Consider the following 21,710-nt stretch of genomic DNA (forward strand, 5'->3'; position numbering starts at 1 on the left):
ACTTGTAGAGGGCTATGATCCTACAAAAATCTAATTTATAAAGATGGTTCATGGTGGAAGTAATGCCAATAATGCTATATTGGATCAACTAAGAAAATTTGTAGATATATTAGATGCTATGGAGATAACCCAAATGAGAGGGGAACATCTTGATGATGTAGGTGATGATGAAACAATAGCACCAAACCATAATCCAAAACCTGAAGAAGATCAAGATGAAGTAAGGTTGTTGAGAGTGTTGTCTAGGGAAAATTCAAAGCCTACTATAGAAATTGTTCCTTATGATGGAAAATTGAATACCAATGTTGTGTTAGATTGGATCTTGGATATGTAGAAGTTCTTTGACTATTAAAAAACTTTTGATAATAGGAACTTGAAGATTACAATTACTAGGTTGAAAGGTCACACCTCACTATGGCGAGAGAATTTACAAACTAATAGAAAAAGGAGAGGAAAGGAGAAGATCAAAACTTGGATGAAGATAGTGAACTAGGTAAAGAAAAAATTCCTTCCTACTAATCACCAAGTTATCTTGTCAAGAAAGATGTAAAATTTGAGACAAAAAGACATGATTTTGAAAGAGTATACTGAGGAATTATATAGATTGGACATTAGATCTCGACATTTGGATGATGATGTTGATAAAATATTTTTCTTTCATAGATGGGTACAATGGTTATAATCAAATAAATGTAGCTCTTGAAGATCAAGTTAAAACAACATTTACATGCCCATGGGCTACTTTTGCATATTTTCTCTTACCATTTAGCCTATGTAATGCCCTTGCAACATTTCAACAAGCCGTGATCAACATATTTGCTAATATATTGCATGATTGCATGGATATATGCATGGACGATTTCACAACAATTGGAGTCACCTTTGAAGAGCCTTTGATGAATCTTGAAAAGGTTCTTATCGATGTAAAGAATGTAATCTATCACTCAATAGTGAGAAATGTTGCATGCTTATGTAGGAAGGATTGGTGCTTGGTCATTTCATATCAATTGCAAGAATACAAGTGGATCCAACAAAGATAGAGGTAATTCTAACACTACCCATACCTACAAAACCAAAAGATGTAAGATCCATTTTAGGTCATGTTGGCTATTATAGGTGTTTCATAAAAGATATCAGTAAAATAGCTAGTCCTTTGTATACACTATTGACTAAGGAATTTGAATTTTTTTGGACACTCTAATGTAATGAAGCTTTCCTACAACTTGAAAAATTCCTAACTATGGCAGCACTTTTAAAGGGACCTAATTGGTCAATTCCATTTCATATCCATATTGATGCATCTAACTGTGTCATAGGAGATGTATTAGGACAAAAGCCTACTAATATTCAAAATGCCATTTACTATACTAGTAAAAGCCTTCATGGACCTTAGATAAATTACACAGTAACTAAACAAGAACATTTAGCTATAGTCTATGCATTGAAAATATTCAGACATTATGTAACTGGATATCTTATTTTTGTTCATATTGATCACCTAGCTATAAGGTACTTAATGAAAAAATTTGATGTAGCTAGTAGATAGGCAAGATAGCTCTTGTTGTTACAAGAGTTTGATGTTACCATTATTGATAAGCCAATCAAATCCAACATAGTTGTAGATTATTTTTCTAGATTGAAGATTGTTGATGAAGATCAAACTCCAATTGAAGATACCTTTCTAGATGAGCATTTGTTCCAAATACCAACTCATGCACCATGGTATGAAGACATAGAAAATTATATTGCTACAAATAGAATGCCCCCACACTTCTCTCATAGAGAAAAGAGGAAAGGTAATGAAAAAACAAACAATACTATTTTAAGATTTGAAAGTTACTCTTTTCTATTCTTCATGAATTACTCAAGGATGTAATCAAAGAAGGATTTTAATGAGAGACTAATTTTGGAATACTAGTTGTGTTCTTAGTTAGTTGAAGCCAACCAAGGGGGCTCACTTGGAAGGTGGAATAGATTTAGGTAGAGTAGATTCATTCCTTGAAATTTCCTATTTTATAATAGATTTACTGTATTAGTCCTACAACATTTTTATTGTGAAAGTTCCTACAACACTTGTGGGAAATGATCATGGTGGATGTTTGAATAGTTAACTAGTTTATAATTCCTTTTCTAACATTTTCTACTATTATATATTATTAGTCCAAGTGTGTTTAGTATTTTGCATCAGTAGTATAAATTCCTTTCAGACATTTTACTTTCTTGCAATATAGGTATTAAGACTCTTAAAAGAACTTAGTGCACATATCGTGCTAACCCATTACAAGTCCTAGGTCCCTATGTTGACAATTCAAGTGTATTTCATGATGGAATGGATGATTTTAAAAATGGACATAGTATCCTTGAGAGGAATAATGGTGTGATTATCTTCATCTATTATGGAACTGTACACTTTTAGGAAATATCACTTTTGTTTGACATGATTGAAAGGACTAAGAGTTATTATGAGAACACCTTAAGTTAAACCTTGATGTCATTCATAATTACTGTATCATTATTTTACATGTAGAACACAACACTGACTTTTTACGCGAAGTGGTAATGAAATTTCTCAAAAAGATCAACTTAAAATTTTGAGAAGATGGAATTTGTAGATGTAAAAAGGGAAAAACTTATTAGAGTGGTGAGAGTAGAGAAAATCAAAGCTAGAAATTTTGAGATGGGAGGAAAGTTAGAGAAGTATGAGACAATCATTCATAATATTTTACTCATGGACATTGAAGTAGTCTAATGATTTCATGCCTATGGATGGCTTGGTTATTTCTTACAATTAATTGAGTACAATGAAGAAGTATTAATGGAGTTTATGATTAAGAATGATTGCTACTAAGGAGTGGATAGTGGAAGTCATTAGACTACCAACAATTGGGGAGTATTATCCAAATCAACATGATGCCAGGTCCTCATGGGTATACTTCACTTGACCAAGTGACCCTCAAGTAGACATTTCAAAGAAAATGTGTAAAATACTTTCTCTTCTAGCTCCATATCCAAAATTGGCAATCCACATTATTAGGTATTTGACCTACGAAGGCAGGCTTCAAATCTGCATGCTCATCATTTTAAGATGCTCAGTCATATAAGACATAACATTCAAGTTAATATCCCCAATTTTCTTTATAATATGTTGTGTATTAGTGCTAAGGAAACTCAAAAAGGAAATAAATTTTTTCTCTCTCATCATGCCCTCATTAAAATTTTAGTTGAAAGGTCTCTTATGGATTCTTCGCCTATATTATGGGTAGAATTTTTTGAATTTAAAATGTTGTAGCCTCAAGCCAACCCTGTTCTACAAAACATAGAAATGAGGGAGAAATCACAGAGCCTAGTCAAAGTTTGGCTGAAATAGAAAAAGAACCCTCTCCTAATAAGCCTATTTAGTCTATTTTAGAAGATGATATACCTAGCTCTTCTACAAATAAAGGAAAGCAGAAGGTTAATAAAGAAAACCCTAATCTTGAAAAGGAAGGCAAAAACCCCTCTATTAATATAACAAAGAGAAAAAGGTTTGTTCCTACAACAACCACTCCCATACCATCTACTCCAGTCATACCTAAACCAAAGTGGACCCACAGAATAGTCAAAGCTAAAGAGGTTCCTATGTATAGAAGCCCTCGTATGTGAGGTTGAGTATCACTAATTTCTATTGAAAACCCAAATACCCCAATTTCAAAGTCTCATACAAAATCAGTAGATGAAAATAGTCCAGATGACTCTCCTATGCAATTGGAAACCCCAAAATGTGGAAACATATGAAAATGATCCTACCAATGAGATGCTACAAGACAATTAGGAAATGTGTAAATCAAACCCTACTACTATTCCAAAGAAAACCCCTAGCAATGATCAACCTACCATGGTACTAGTCCCTATATATTCTAATGTTTCTCTTATACCTTATAAATCCTCTTGATACACCCAACATTTCCAACAAGTTGCCAAAGAACAAAAGATGAAATCTAAGGCTCAAGAATTTCCTTCAAGCACAATCCAATTGATATTATTTGGTCTTTACAATCATTTCATTTTTCAAAAAGCCTTGTGGAGGAAAGAAACAGACCAAATGTAGAAGGTAATATTTAACAAAGATGAGGAAATTGAATCATTGAAGGAGCAACTTGAAAAATAGAAACAATAGATGAATAAATCTTTAAAGCTAGCTCACTAAGTAATGGCTTGTAGACCACCACCATGGGTGTATTCTATTTGGTTAAATGACTAGTTTCTATTATTTCAATTGATAATGACAATGAGAGATATTGATTGTGAATAGAAAAATAGTCAAGATCTTTATAATGTGTATTAGACTTTTCCATCATGGCAAAAGAATTTTTTGTCTGAACTCTATTTGCATAATTTCATAATTCCAAATGAGACAGAGTGGAACCCTCTGCTTTACAAAGGGGATGTTCACCTTAGAGCTTTAATGTACTAGATGCACAATTAGAAAATTTATGACAGGCAATTGGATACCTATAGAGATCTTGAGAAATCTGAATCATTGCCAATCTAGATTGAATTCCATAATGTAATGACCCCATTTTAGCAGTTGACCAAGTGTGTGTGTGTTAGCCTTGTTCTACATGGTCTCGAGGGCTAACGAAGGGTTTAAGGGGATCCTGGAGTGTTTTGGCCTAGTCATTTCTAGTTTGGGCAAAAACAAAGTTGATTTACTCAGTTTCAGGCATACTTAATATTTTTAGTAAGTCGGCAGGACATAGTGCAGGTCAATTTTGGTGATTGGATTCGATACTCCTCGATGAGAGCTTTCCGATGAGCTATCACTCGCATTATTCGGAGTCCGATTGCTAATACATTTTAATGCCTGAGTCCGATTGCTAATACATTATTCGGAGTTCGATTGCTAATACATTTTAATGCCTGAAGTTTTATTAAAGTAACATCTAATTTAATTGTAAAATATTAAAGCGTTACTTTAATATTTTTTTTATGGTGATGTGTACCCAAGGGAGACATAAGGGGTATTTTAATATATGTTTTATATATTACACATCTTTTATCCCACATTGCCCATATGAGTTGAGCGAACCCTTGGAAATAGAATAAAAAGAAGCATTTGTGGCTTCATTAGGCAGGTTGAATATGAGAAGAAATTGGTGTGTGAGTTGCAGCTCCATTCTTGGCATTTGAGGACATCTATCCTCTCTTGTAACATTCTAGATGTCATTCCCATGGGGTTTGGCCTTTGGAATTCTTTGTTATTGGCCTCATTATCAGGCAGTTTAGTTGCATTTTCGACTACAGGCAAATTTGGTATTTTGCTCATATCTTCTTCACTACTTGTTCGACGCTTATGCCGCTTTGAGGGAATGGTATTACGAAGGTAGTGGACTGATTGAAGGACAAAGTATTGTAGCAGCAAGTTTGAAAGCATGGGCTGGAGTATTATGTCAATACTACTGAAGTAATTAGTGAGTTGATAAATCTGCCATGTATTTGGTTTTATGAATTCTGAAAATAACATTTTATTAGCAGCAATTCATTTCCACTTTGCATATTATTGTAGTTTCTTTCTTGTTTATGTTGTATGATGCCAATTCCATGCACAAAACACAACAAACAAATAAACATTTTATTTTCGGAGTTATAAGGGATTTAAAACATTAAACAGAGAAATAAGAAGTTGAATGCAAACTATTTGACATAATTCCTTTCAGAAATTTGGTTTAGTTTTTTTGGGACATCCAGGGGTGCCCATTTCAGTGGTATCAGAGCTATAAGTTCTACCATCCTATGGAGGTCTTATAGGGAATTTGGAATAGCCAAATAGAGGGAAAAAGTGTTTGACAAAATGTCAAAACACTAAAATCAGAAATAAATAAAAAACACAAGCTAAGCATTTATGTTTGAGCATGCGACCGGGGTCTTATAATTTCCCAGATACTAGAGCAAGACAAAATAAGATTTTAGACTTGCAAAGGAAATAGTCTAGTACATCCGTGGAGGTGGACATTGAATCCAACCATACAGACACAGAGGAGATATTATGTGATCAGGACAATAATATGGGTGATCGAGATGACAAGAATACAGGATTAGGCAGAGGCGAAAATGCTGGTCTAGATCAGGGGGAGGTACTATTCAGACAGTTACTGGATACATTAGAGTAGGGGTAGCATATGCAACAGGAGCAGAATAGGCGAATGGACATGATGTTGCAACTCATGGCTAGACAGATGGGTGTCAATATTAATCCAGGTGATGCCAACAATAGAAACAATAACAATGAGGGAAACAATAACAATAGGGGAAACAATAACCATGGAGGTTAAGGAAACAACAATGGTCCTGAGAATAACATTAATGGTAATAATGGACAAAGCAATAATGGGAATGAGGCTGATAACTTTAGACACGTTGCATGCCCAGCACGGACTGCGAGCTTGAGACCTCTTCTACCCACTTTCTCACCCAAAGATCTGGTTCAACCAGTAAACAAACCGTACATTACCGAGTAACAATATTAGTTCAGGAGGGACTGGGACACTAGTGGACCAGAGTTTCAAGCGGATATTTCCCTTAGAGATTATATGGACTTGAGGATGAGACACATGCCTAAAGCAGGAGGGAGGAATCAAAACTTTGAGCTGAGGAAGAAAGTTGGAAAACTTTCTTTACCTTATTATGATGCTTTAGGGGAGATGACTGCACGAGTTTGGGTGCAGAAGGTAGATACATACTTGTAGCTAAATCCTATGCCTAAGGAGGAGGCTATCAAGTATGTGGCTATACACTTGGATGGCATTGCACATGAATGGTGGCATCATGGCATGGTGACTTTGGGGCATAATTAGATTACATCCTATGAGGAATTCACCAAAAAATTGATTGAGAGATTTGACACTAAGGATCCCAAGTTACATTTCAAGGAGCTAGCACAGTTAAAATAGTTAGGTTATGTGGATGCTTACATTGACGAGTTTCAGCGCTTGTCTGTACTTGTTACTAATACCTCTCCTAGGAGATTGGTGGTGTTATTTTGTGATGGTCTTACTGATCCATCACGAGGTTGGGTGAAGGTACATGATCCACTCACCTTAGCTGAAGAAACTAAAAAGGCACGAGATTTAGCCCCTTCGGTATACAAAGGAAAAAATCATTCAACATATTCTTCCTACCGCAAGGACAAAGACAAAAAACCATTTCAGAAAGAGTATAGAAAACCCAAAGAAGGATCAAAAGGACTAGACAATGAAAGCTTGAATGAACTTCGAAAGAAGAAGTTGTGCTTCAATTGTAGAGAGCCTTGGGACTTATCTCATAAATGTTCTCTCAAGGCTAAGGCAAATCAAATGGAGTATTTTTCAGCAGAAGAGTCAGAGTCAGAAGGGGAGGATCAACACTCCAATTCAGATGAGGGTAACACTATAGAGGAGAGAAAAATTCCTAAGGATGATAGATCGTTGGCATGCTTGACAGGGGCCCAAAAGGAAATCACATTTAAGGTCAGGGGTACTATCTAGGGGCAAAAAGTGATATCTCTTACTAACACTAGGGCTACACATAACTTCATAGATGCATAGTTGGTAGCTAGGAGAGGGTTATAGACAGAGGAGCATGATGAGTTTAGAGTCATGGTGGCTAATGGTGATAAGTTATTATGCACTCAGAAGATATCTAATCTTTGCATCAGGTTTGGAGATGGCTATGAGTTGGAGGATGAGTTCTATGTTGTGGACATGGGAGATTATAATGTCATCCTCGACATGACATGGATGGCTTCACTAATTGAGTTCACACTCAATCTAGTGAAATTGGAGATGAGATTCCTGCATGAGGGTAGAACTGTGGTACTTAGAGGACTTTCAGATGGAGGTTGCAGAGTAGTGTCCTTGAGGAGAATGTAGAGACTTTTTCATCATGATGACATAGAGTGGGCGACAGAGTACTACATTATGCCAACTTCACCAGAGCCACAAGAAAAGAGTCATCCACCAGATATCAGCAAAATTGGAGATGAGATTCCAGCATTAGGGCAGAACTATCATACTTAGAGGACTTTCAGATGGAGGTTGCAGAGTAGTGTCCTTGAGGATAATGTAGAGACTTTTTCATCATGATGACATAGAGTGGGCGACAGAGTGCTACATTATGCCAACTTCACCAGAGCCACAAGAAAAGAGTCATCCACCAGATATCTAGAAGATACTTGATAGACATGCTAAAGTATTTAGCAATATTCCTCATGGGGTTCCTCCTGACAGAGGGATGGAACATGTTATTGAGCTCGAGGAGGGAGCCAAACCAGTTATGATCACTCCTTATCATCATCCTAAGAAACACAAGGATGAGATAGAGAAGATGATTAAGGATTTGCTGGAGATGGGGCATATTAGGCCCAGTAAGATCCCCTTTGCTTTAGTAGTAGTATTGGTAAAGAAGAAGGATGGGACGATGCGCATGTGCATCGATTACAGGGCACTGAATAAGAAAATAATTTAAAATAGGTATCCCATTCCTAGGATTGATGAGTTGCATGGGGCATGCTTCTTCACCAAAATTGATTTGTGATCCTGATACCATCAGATCAGGATGAGAGCAAAGGACATTGAGAAAATAGCCTTCCGCTGTCACTATGGCCACTTTGAGTTCATGGTTATACCATTTGGTCTAACCAATGCACCTGCTACATTTCAAAGTTGTATGAACCAAGTATTCCGGAAGCAGCTGAGGAGATTTGTCTTGATCTTATTTGATGACATCTTGGTCTTCAGTAAGACCTAGGAGGAGTACTTACATCTTCTAGAGGAGGTGTTATCTATTCTGGAGAGAGAGTCATTATATGCCAAGGAATCTAAATGTGAGTTTGGTATGACTAAGCTCCTTTACCTTTGGCATATCATTAGTACAGATGGCATTCGGGTTGATCCCGAAAAGATTAGAGCTATTGTAGAGTGGCCTACACCCACAAACCTTACACAGCTTAAGGGATTCTTTGGTTTATGTGGTTTTTATAGGAGTTTTGTTAAGGGATTCTCACAGATTGCTATACCCTTGACAGATGTTACCAGGAAAGGAGCCTTTGTGTGGACAGGGGCAGCATAGAGGTGTTTTGAGCATTTCAAGCAGGTAATGTCTTCATGTCTAGTTCTAGCTCTACTAGATTTCACGAAGCCTTTTGAGCTTCATTATGATGCATCAGGTGATGAGATTGGAGTAGTATTGATGCAGGAGAAGCATCCCATTACATTCGAGAGTAGGAAGCTCTAAGGAGTTGAGAAAATTTATTCTATCTATGACTGGGAGATGTTGGCCATAATGCATGCATTGACCAAATTTTGATCATATTTGGTAGGTGGACATTTTGTGATCAAGACTGATCACAATAGTATTAAATACGTCATGAGCCAGCGTGATCTTAATGACCGGCAACAAAAATGGGTGACTAAATTGCAGGCTTATGACTTTGACATAGAGTTTGTCAAAGGTAAGAAAAATGTGGTGGCTAATCCTTATCTCGGAGACCTCACTTATGTGCTCTAGTAGAGATTTCAGGATATTGGAGAGATCGGATTATAGCAGAGTATGTCGGAGATGCTTGGGCTTCTGGATTGATTTTAGGTACCATACAGGATGATCGCTATGAGGTGATAGATGGATTGATCATAGTTCAGGACAGGGTTTATTTGATTCCGTCATCACATTTGAGAGAGGCAATACTAAAGGCATTTCATGATACACCCATAGCTGGACATCTAGGGGTCTTCAAGACCTACAGGCAGATTCGAGAGCAGTTTTCATGGAAAGGGCTCAAGGATGATGTTTAGAGGTCTGTCATGGAGTGTGTGGTTTGTCAACAAAATAAGGGAGATCACACATTTCCTGTAGGTTTATTACAGCCCTTGCCCATTCCTGATAGGAAATGGGAAAGTATTTTGATGGACTTCATCACTAGTTTACCATGAGTGCAGGGAAGGGATTGCATCTATGTGGTGGTGGACCGCTTGATGAAGTTTGCTCACTTCTTTGCTATTTCGTCCACTTACACAGTAGTGCAGGTGGCAGATCTTTTCTTTAGAGAGATATTCAAGTTACATGGGCTACCCAGATTCATTGTCAGCGACTAGGATAGTAAGCTTACGAGTGTTTTTTGGCAAGAGTTGTTTAGGTTGTGTGGTACAGATCTTACACCTAGCACTAGTTATCATCTGTAAATAGATGGGAAAACAGAGATTGAGAATAAATGGGCAGAAAGATATTTGAGGAACTATGTAACTACACAAAAAAAGGCTTGGATCAAATGGTTTTATATGTGAGAGTATTGTTATGACACCACTTATCATATGTCCATCAAGATGACTCCTTTCATGGCACTCTATGGTTATGAAGCACCTAACTTCATGGATTTAGTTTTGGGGGACAGTAGAGTGCCCAAAGCCAAAAACTTATTGCAAGATAGTCAGGACATCCTGAAAGTGCTCAAAGAGAATATACAACAGGCCTAGAATCAACAAAAATTGTATGCTGATCAGCACCGAATAGAGCATAGCTTCGGGGTAGGGGATATGGTTTACTTGAGGCTACAACCATATCGACAGTCATCGCTCAAGAAGAGCAGAGCTAAAAAGTTAAAACCTGGATTTTATGGTCCCTACAGGGTGATTCGCAAAGTCGACAAAGTCACCTATGAGCTTGAGCTTCTAGAGGGCAATCGAGTGCACAATGTGTTTCATGTGTCTAGGCTTAAGAAAGCCATTGGTCAGAGTGTAGTGCCTTCTGTAGATTTACCCCCTTTGGATGAGGTGGGGAAGCTTGTGTTAGTACCCAAGGATATTCTAGACACCAGAGAGAGGAAGCTTAGAAATAGGATAGTGAAGGAGTATTTGGTCAGATGGAAAGACCTGCCGGAGGAAGATTCTACATGGGAGAGTGAGTAGGTTATTCAGCAGGCTAGACTAAGATTGCTTGAGGACAAGAAATTTCAAGGGGGGTGGATTGTAATGTCCCCATTTTAGTAGTTGACCAAGTGTGTGTGTGTTAGCCTTGTTCTACATGGTCTTGAGGGCTAACGAAGGGTTTAATGGGATCTTGGAGTGTTTTGGCCTAGTCATTTCTAGTTTGGGCCAAAACGGAGTTGATTTACTCAGTTTCAGGCATAGTTACTATTTTTAGTAAGTCAGTAGGACACAATGCAAGTCAATTTTGGTGATTGGATTCGATACTCATCGGTGAGAGGTTTTCGATGAGCTATCACTTGCATTATTCGGAGTTCGATTGCTAATACATTTTAATGCCTGAAGTTTTATTAAAGTAACGTCTAATTTAATTGTAAAATATTAAAGTGTTACTTTAATATTTATTTTATGGTGATGTGTACCCAAGGGAGACATAAGGGGTATTTTAATATATGTTTTATATATTACACATCTTTTATCCCACATTGCCCATATGAGTTGAGTGGACCCTTGGAAATAGAATAAAAGGAAGCATTTGTGGCTTCATTTGGCAGGTTGAATATGAGAAGAAATTGGTGTGTGAGTTGCAGCTCCATTCTTGGCATTTGAGGATGTCTATCCTCTCTTGTAACATTCTAGATGTCATTCCCTTGGGGTTTGGCCTTTGGAATTCTTTTTTATTGGCTTCATTATCAGGTAGTTTAGTTGAATTTCTGGCTATAGGCAGATTTGGTATTTTTCTCATATCTTCTTCACTACTTGTCTGACACTTATACTACTTTGAGGGAATGGTATTATGAAGGTAGTGGAATGATTGAAGGACAAAGTATTGTAGCAGAAAGTTTGGAAGCATGGGCTGGAGTATTATGTCAATACTACTGAAGTAATTAGTGAGTTGAAAAATCTGCCATGTATTTGGTTTTATGAATTCTGAAAATAACATTTTATTAGCAGCAGTTCATTTCTACTTTGCATATTGTTGTAGTTTCTTTCTTTTTTATGTTGTATGATGCCAATTCCATGCATGAAACACAAAAAACAAATAAACATTTGATTTCTGGAGTTATAAGGGGTTTAAAACATTAAACGGAGAAATATGAAATTGAATGCAAACTATTTGACATAATTCCTTTCAGCAATTTGGTTTAGTTTTTTTGGGACATCCAGGGGTGCCCATTTCACATAAGCCTTATTAACTTTTGAGAGATTTGTTTAGATTGACCTGTGTGAGACAAAAACTAGAGATCAAAGAGAAAGTGTTTGAAGAAAGGGAAAAAGTTTACTAAGAATATCAGACACTTCCAAACTTTACACAACAAAGAGCAATTGCATGGATTAGAAATTGATGGAATTGACTGCAAGAAGCTTTCAAGAAGGTTGAACCACATAGCCCTATCAATTTTGAGAAAAAATTAATAGGGTGTCCAAATATGTGCAACTAGGAAGACAAATTATAAAAGAGCTATGGATGCCATTAACTTTTCAATCTCCTACCCTTCTTTGGCCTCTGTATGAAAATAATGCTACTAGACTAGACCCATTGGTTGAAGAACACTTTGGTTAACATTAGAGGCATGCCAAAGGAAATTTCTACACTTTTAGAAGTGGGCAGTAGGGGAAGACTATAGTGGGAGATTTCAGAGCCATGACAAAAATATACAATGCTTGAGGACACGTATTTGCATAGTTGGGGGCAGATGATGAGGCGTCTTAATGTCTCAATTTTGAGCCTTGTGAAAAAACATTTCCAACACATTTATTTTAAATATCTTCTAAAAATTTACTAGATGTAGCTAGAACTTATAAAACTAATGGATAATGGCTATGACATACTATGCTTCATATTATACATAGAATGGAATATTTCATATAAATATTCTAAGCTATGTTCTAATATTTGAATAAGAGTAGAAATGTTGTCGTGCATATGCATTATAAATGTTTTTAATCTTTTACGAAATGGAGAAGTGGCACAAAGAGTGATGATTACCATAATAAATGAAGAAGACAATGAGGACCATTCATAGAAAAGGAAGCACATATTAGTTCCTAATGATAAGCTACACATGCAAAGGAGTTATTGTTCTAAAAAAACTAGAAAGGCCCATTTTGCTATATTACCTATGAGTTTTTATTATCAATGTTCTATGTCATCGTTGATATTTTGCCTTCTTTTCTGACAATTTTTTTTTACAGCTTTTATGTTATTTTTTAATAAGTATCCAATTCCATATATAATGGATTTGGGATCATTTTGGTAAAAGGGGAGGAATGTAATGAAAAAATAAAAAATACTATTGTAAGATTTGGAAGTTACTCTTTTTTATTCTTCATGAATTATTTATTGATGTAATCAAAGAAGGATTTTAATGAGAGAATGATTTTGGAATACCTATTGTGTTCTTAGTTAGTTGAATCCAACCAAGGTGGCCCACTTGGAAGGTGAAATAGATTTAGGTGGAGTAGACTAATTTTCAGAGAAAGAAACAACTTTTGGTGATTTTCTAGTTTGTTTTTCATTGACAGTCTTCATATTTCTTCTCCTTAACTAGTTACATATGTCAGTGAGCATAGATATAGTCCTCAAGTTTATATCATCTTCTTCACCTTGGCTCTAGTCTACCTCCAATTATTTTAGTTCACATGCTTCTTCCCATCCCAGTTCAACAATATCTTAACTATCCTCAACTACCCCTTCCAACTAGAATTTCAATTTGAGAGAATTAATTTGCGGAAGCGTTTGTTGACAATGAGGTAATTGTGATATGTAATTTTTGTCATTAATAGAAACATATGATGTACATGTTGACAAGAAAAATTAAAAATAAAGATACTTAGTGTTTGGTAATCAAACAATTCTCCAAGTATAGAATATGTTTAAATTGGTATATTGTTTTGTTTATAACATGTTGCAGATGTCATATTGTGACAAGACAAGTTGCATAGAGATAGTGTACATGTTGATAATGATGTGTATAACCTTGGAAGATTTTATAGACTGTATGAAATAGATATAATCATGTTTTTATGATATAGGATAAGGGAATTGAAGGAACGAATTATTTTTTTTACAAAAAAATTAGTTGTCCAATTAGGTCCAACATCATAGATGTTTACTCTACTTGGAAAAAGTTAATTGTGGTCTTAGTTGGCCTAGTAGTAATTTATGTAAAGGCATGGTATTTATGCAAGAGACTTCCAGCAATAACAAGTGTGCTATCTTGATATTATGAGGAAGAAAAATGCTTGTATGTGCTTTTGAAGTTATGCAAAGTAAGAAAAGCTTTGTGAAAGTGGTGTATGTGAAGTTTCATATGAGCTATCTAGTGATCCAAGATTGTGGTGAAGATTAAAGATTAGTTAAGGAAAGAAGAAAATAATAGTAAACTATTTGTTTGAGCAATGAGATCCTCTTGTAGTTAAAATTGCATGTTTGAGTAGTGGACTCTTCTTGAATACATTATACCACAATGCCTAATAAGGTTGGAATCTTCTAAAAGGGATTCTTAACAGGGTCCATCTTCTAAGAAGGAACTTATATATCAGTTATTTATCTAGTGGGTATCATCCCCACTAGGTTTTTCCCTATTTAAAAAAATATGTTGTTATTATTTATCTTTGTGCATTGGTATTGCTATTTTTTAACATTACTTTATTGCTTTTTTATGTATGGTTTAAAGTAAGTAATAATATCTTGTTGAAAACTAAAGTTTTTAGATTAATGATTCACCTCCTCTCTTAGTAATACTTATTTCTAACAATTGGTATTAGAGCACAATTAGTTTGAAGAGGCTTAATAGCGTAAGCAAAATCCCAAGAGATATGGAATAGTTGAAGAAGAACCTTGAGAAAGATCTTGAACAAATTGATCTCCTTATTGAAGAAAGAGATAAACTAAAGGATAGATATGATGATTCCAAAGTATACATTGGTCAATTGAAGGAAAAGATTGAACATCTAAAATCCATGCCTAAATATACTAAATCTAGAACTAGTGATGATGATTAGTCAAAGTTGAAGACAAAATACAAGATATTGAAGCATGAGTTGAAAATTACAAATCTAAAGTTGACTCTAAGAAATGATCCAAAAAAAATTGAATCTAATTTGAATACTAAAAATATAAATTTGAGAGAAAGTCTAGAAAGGAAAACATCCAAACTTGAAACATTGAAAGAATATCATGAAGAACTCCTTAAGTACAATACTATTGTGAAAGGTGAATTGACATAGTGTAAACAATGGCTTGAGAAACTTTATTCTATCAAAGAAAAGCTTGAAAATTGAATGTCTATATAGAGACCTTCTTATGACAAGACTTCTCTTTGCTATCTAATTAACATGTCTACAAAGAAACCTAAGGTTAGATCAGATCCAAAAGAAAAAGACAAATCTAATGACAATATTGAATCCAGTCAATCTTTTGAGAAAGCTAAAGAAGCTGAGCAAAATAAGGATGTTGAAATCTTGGATGAACCTAAGCATGTGAAAACTCCTAAGGAAACCAAGTATGAATTTAGAGGTAAGTGTTTTTTATGTAATGAAAATGGTCATATAAAAAAAGAGTGTACTAATAAGTCATTCAATCATGTTAAGGACTTTTATTGTCATAATTGTTATGGTATAGGAAACCTAAGTATGATAATGATAGGAGAAATAGTAGAATGTCTAGATATGCTAACCCTATAGATAGAAGATCTAATGAAAAGGACATTGAAAGAAGTAAGGTCTTATTAGGATAGAAGATAGACTATGTGTTATAAGTATAAGAACTTAAGATGCATTGCTTGAAATTGTCATGTACCTACCAATCAATAGAATCCTAGAAGAAAAAAACCTATATGTTAGTTATGAAACAACTTTAGACACACAAAAAAGTATTGTAGTATGGACAAAAACTTCAGAGATAGAAGAAACAATGGAAGAAAATTTGGCAACAGAAGAAATGATAGAAGGAACCATGAAAGGAACTCTAGAACTTCCAAAGACAATGAAGAAAAAAGAAACATCACAAGTGAGCTTCAAGAAGAAATTAATGAAGCATTTTTGAAAGGAACAAAGATCTCAAAGGAAAAGTTAGATGATGATGAGATATGAATATTGAAGCTAGATGTTGATTTTGATTCAATTAAGTTGAATTGAGCTTGTTCATAGCATCAATATTTGAGAAATATATTTAGAGATTGAATTAGTGGTAGAAAAGTTGTGAAAATGCATATTCAATTATGTTTAGATGGTATCTATGCTAACTTGTGATTTGGAACTCATATAAAGAAGTTATGACAAAATTTAGAGCTACTAGTACTATAGTGAGAGTTGATTTTGTAACCGAAGATGAAAAGTAGGTTTTTGGAGAGAATCTCATGATGCAAAGTTTTCAAGATATTTTTCATAATGGAAGGAGGCTATAGTAAACCTTGAGTGACATCCAAAGAATGGATAGATGATCTTGAGCAGTTAACTGATTACAAAACACATAATATCTTTTTTATACTTATGAAACTACACAATTAATACAAGTTCAAGTTGAGGGATAAATGAATTAGTTAAATTTTTTTACTACATTATGAAAACATTTGAAGCAAAGAGCATTTTGAAGTGAATTATTAGAGAGATTTTGAAGCAAACCCTATTTTTAAAAGAAGAATTTTTCATTCTTTTCAAAAAAATTGTTTAGGAAAAGATATTTTTCATTAAAGATCATGGATAGGTCAGTAGTACACAATATTTAGAACCAAGGTAGACCTAAGTTTAAAATAGTTTCCATAAAACCTAATGAAGGAAACCCTAACACTACATTGTCTATCACTCTAAGCAACATATTTTATCTAGAAGATGTAGAAATTTATTTGAATTACAAGTTTGAGTCAATTTTTAGTGAATATATGAATAAGGATATGGAACTATTCTTTAACCTTAACATGACTATTGTTGGCACTCAAAATTGTAGCCCCGATTTTGAGTACCATTGAGAAAGTTAAGCCCTATAAGCACTTATTGATGCATTTGTACCCGACTAAGGTGTTTAATGTTTCCAACACCTTGTATTTAGTATGTCTATATGTTTTGTATTGATAAACTGACTTTTTGAGCCATTTCCTGATGTCCCGTTTTGAGCACTTGTGAATTCAGCATTTTTGCTCAAGTGTCAAACAACAATAGGAGGCCTAATTTGCCTTTGAATATATTTAACCCAAAAATGTTTTATGAACTTCCACTTTTGGAATACTTAATATGCATATCAAAGAACCTATGTTCCATGTTTCAAGTGATTTTGAGTCCATTTGATTCTGTTTCAAACCCCTCAAAGTTGGTAATTTACTATTTTCATGCATTTGCAAAATGTTCAGAATTCTAGAAGGCCTTGTTCGACCTATTATAACTTTGACCTAGTTGACTAAAATGTGAAAATTTGTTTTTTTTTGCATTTTAGATGTTAGATGCTTGCTATATTTAAAATTTGAGTTTATGAAAAATCCATTTGATTAGTTTTCAAACGTGATTCTATTTGCAATTTATAAAGTTTCACTAGTGTCAAAAGATGCAGATTTGTTGGAACCCCTATTCGTGATGTCAATCTCTAAATCCATGATTGGTTAGATTAAATGATTGTACCTCTATGTTTTACTCTAAAACTACTCCAAGTTTGCCAGTTTTTATGTTTTGATGAGTTTGTCTGCACACTTTTCTAGGTTCATTCCATTTGCAAAAAATGTTTTATGTTGGTGTTTCTAGTCTGTAATTTATGAGTAGCCCACTTTGACTGCTTGCCATTTGTGTCTTATTATTTTTCATGAGACCTAATCATAGATTTATGTTGTCCTTGTGACAGTAAACCAATGCCCCAAGTTTTATTTCCCCAAGTGTCAGTTTACATAGTTTTCAAAGCCAAATCCAAATGCAATTTATTATTTTATAACATGTTTTCATGTAGGAAATTCTAAGAGGTTAACTTTGATGGTCAATATCTTTTGACTCAGAATTCATCATGACATGAGATTCAAAAGGGTAAAAGTATGCAGAACAAAGAATCAGTATGTCAATTTTTGTAGCTTGGTTAGATGTTTGTGTCAGTTTTTAAGGCCAATCAAACGACCTCCTAACTCAAAATTGATAGTTTGCAAAAGAGTGATAAAATGACTCCTAAATGGTTGTTCAGTGGTCACATTTGATTTTAATTAGTTCAAGATGTTATAAAGATAAATTTGAGGATTTAGTTGTTTGGAAACAAAATTTTTTTAGCTGAACCCACTTTGGGGCCCGACTAATCTTATCATAGTGATAGGGTGTTGTGGGATTTTCAAGATAATTTAAAAAGGAATTAGAATGGATTTGTTTTATTATAATGTCTCGTTCTAACAATATTGTAAATTAGCATTGGTGATGGGGAGAGAGATGAACTTGCCAATTTTTGTTGAGAGATCAAATTACAAGAAAGAATGATCAGATTGTGTACATTTTTCCAAGAAATGAATATAAAATTAAATGTTTCACTTGTCAAGAGAGGGTACAAGCATCAAGGGTTGAGGACCTTCATCAAAATTTATTATTTGGGTCACAACTGTATGGTTTTTAGGAAAGCAATGATCTCATGGATTGTATAAAAGGCAGATCACCCTATCTTTGATGAGGATATTAAAAAGGTGATGTTAGTCATAGGAATGGGAGCATTGAAAATAGACTTTTTGAATGGAATGATGTGTTAAATTTAATCTTTGATAGAGAACTTAATAACAGAAGTCAGAGCTAGAATTCACAGCTTCTTTCTAGTTGGTAGTATCTTGGAGGCAAGCAACTAAATTCAAAAGAATGGCCTAAAAAATATAAAAATAGAGAATCTAGGGCAAAGAAGAGGAGAACATTCCCAATTTTTTTGGAATGATGTGGTGCTTCTCTTTTGGTCATGGATATCACACCTTTACATATTGGTCAAGTATGGAGAGAAACCATTGGCAAAATAATACTTGATGGTATTGTTGTTCATGAGGTAGATGCCCACAATGTTGTGCCAGTGTTGAAAGCATCTAACAAACTAGAGTATGGTGCATGTACCATAAGAGCAAAGATCCAAAAGTAGCTTCCAGAGTTCCTTGTATAATTTCCTACTATCAAAGGAACTAATAAGAAATGGTGCTCTGAGCCACTTGCAGACATAGATTGGGATGCTCTACTTAATAATATTCTCAGGAAGGGAGCAGAAGTTCCTGAAATTCATTAGTGTGAACTTGGAGAAGATGTAGCTAAGGAGGTTTTTCTTGGGAACAAGAATGGATTTTTGACAACTGGGCTAAAAAACTATTTTGATGATTGGAATGATCCTTCAAAGCTGACTAGTTTATCAAGACTATCTCCTTATTTGCATTATGGCTAGATTTCTTCATAATGATGTACTTTAGAGGCTCATGCATACATGAAAGCTTATCCCAAATTTGCACACGCTTTCTTTGAATAATTGGTCATAAGGAGAAAACTTGCAAACAATTTTAGCTTCTACCAGCCTAATTATGATAATCTACAAAGTGCCTAGGAATGGGCTTCTAAGACTCTAATGGATCATGCATCTAATAAGTGAGAACATATCTACATGAAGGAACAACTTTAAAATAAAAAAAGGGGATCTTCTACGGAATGCTTCTCAATTGTTCACCATGGAAAGTGTATGGTTTCATGCAAGTGTACTGGGCCAAACAAATTCTTGACTGGACTAAAGGACCAAAAGAAGCTCTTGCAATAGCTATATATTTGAATGACAAGATCCATGTTTTTAAAGCAACATCAGACAAAAGGAACCCACACATTAAAAGGAAGTCACCAACATTCAAAGCCATAGGTTAAAAATAAACCCTATGTAGCTCAAAGGTAGAGGGAGTGGTCAAAGACCCATGGTAGCCAACCGAATTGATCAAGAAGCTTACAGAAAGGAGAACATGGGAGGCATCATAGAAAATGGATAAATCTACACTGCATATAAAAGACGACCATAGTCAAATTTGAAGGAGCCACGTTTGAATAGTTTTTAATGCTAAGAGAGGTAATAAGAAATAATCAAATTTAAGAAATGGAAAAGTGCTGCCTTATGTGCCTGGGCAGATTTGTTCACACAGACATCAAAGTTTATGAAAGTAGTGGCATATATGAGAAGATGCCATTAGATTAGAGGATAGCATGGAAAGGATATAAAGCTTTATCCCACACTAGCTATGGGATAGAAGTTTCTATTATTTAAATATACCCATGCATAGATAGCTTAATGTCTAAAAGACAAGTGTTTTTGAAGCACAAGATTTTTTGCAGAGCCCATGATCAACCAATTGGGCACAAAGACCGTAGTTAATTTTGACCCAAGATTTGGACATGGTAGAAGCCACATGGAAATGAAGCATAAAGTTAGGAAAGACAAGTTTGAAGATGCTAGATCTTACGCTCAACTTGTGAGATCAGAGGTTGAAATATTAATTCTCATGATGAGATGCTTAGGCTGTAAGAGAATAAAATAAATTTCAAGTCTCTCTGGCACTACGTTCAGGGTCATCAAGGCATAAAGAAAACTCCTAATGTGAGAACATAAAGGAAATTTCTAAAGCTTTTGGTGTTACACAAAATTGATGGAGTTAATATTAATATATTAATGTGTAGTCCCATAAGAACATAAGATGGAAAGCATGTGCCCTCCAATGACATGGAAGATGGAGATGGAGAAATTAAGTAATTAATTAATTAAAAATATTTCAAAATGGGTCATGGGAAATGAGAAGTTGATAAGTGGCATGGGTAGAAAATATTGAATATAACAGTAAAAATTTAAAAAAGGTTTCAAATGCATGATTTGCAATTTGAATGAATTAAATGAATTAAAAAGTTTTTATATAATTCAAACTATATAAATTTTTAAATTTTTCCATTTTTAATGCTCCAGTTTAGTCCATGAGCTTGATTTTCAAATGGCCATATCAGGGGTATTTTTTGTCCAAAATAGGGAGTGCAGTATACCATTGGAACTAGGAGAAGATGAAATTTTTGAATATGGGGTTATTTTTTTAGTAGGTATTCATTAGTTTGAGTTATAAGCTATTTTGTGTTTTTTGGGGCATTCTCAGTGCAATAGGTAGAATTCATCATGAAGCATCATAATCATATAGGAGGCAAATATGAAGGCTAGTTGAAGTCTGAATGAAAAGAAAATTGATTCTAAAAGGTTTTCTTGGCTTTTAGAAGTCATATTTAACTCATTTTAATTTTTACCTTGAGTAAAGATTAGGCATCAAATCAGTTATGATTCTCATCAAATGTCTTAGATATTTTTGCATTTGGGAGGCAAAATGATAAGGATTTGATTTTGTAGTTGAGGGGAGTGATTAGAGAGATATTTTTGACTTGTTGAGAAGGTTTTTCAAGTGGACACGTGTTAGATGAAGATCAGATCCGAGAATTCACTCTTCTCCTATATCTTTCTTTCTCTCATCCATTGTTGGGTTGGTTTCAGTCTTTGGAGAAAAACCACTCACTACTGTGATACCATGTTTTGGTTCTAGTTATGATATTTTCTCATCACTATGACACCACATTTCCTTTAGCAAATTTCTCTTATATGAATAGGAGTAATGAAGATGAATACAGATAGTTCAGATCTATTAGTTCTTTCTCTATTTTGAATTTAGGCATATGAATGTATTATTTCAAGGAAATCAATACAAGGAACAACAAGTGTTTGAGTTTTCATTTTAGATCTTGTCTCCTTTCTCAATGAATTTTCAATGTTTTATGATCTTTGAACAA

The 21,710-nt window shown here is 34.6% G+C and overlaps 1 pseudogene; it reads left to right on the forward strand.

Moving 5' to 3' along the window:
• Nucleotides 1–19,769, forward strand: part of LOC149537030 (deoxyribodipyrimidine photo-lyase pseudogene) — a 62,542-nt pseudogene extending 42,773 nt beyond the window's left edge.
• Nucleotides 19,770–21,710: the final 1,941 nt, after the last annotated feature.

This window comes from Cupressus sempervirens, chromosome 10 (assembly GCF_028749045.1).
Source record: "Cupressus sempervirens isolate cs-2001-9-10 chromosome 10, ASM2874904v1, whole genome shotgun sequence".
In the NCBI taxonomy this organism is placed as follows: domain Eukaryota; kingdom Viridiplantae; phylum Streptophyta; class Pinopsida; order Cupressales; family Cupressaceae; genus Cupressus; species Cupressus sempervirens.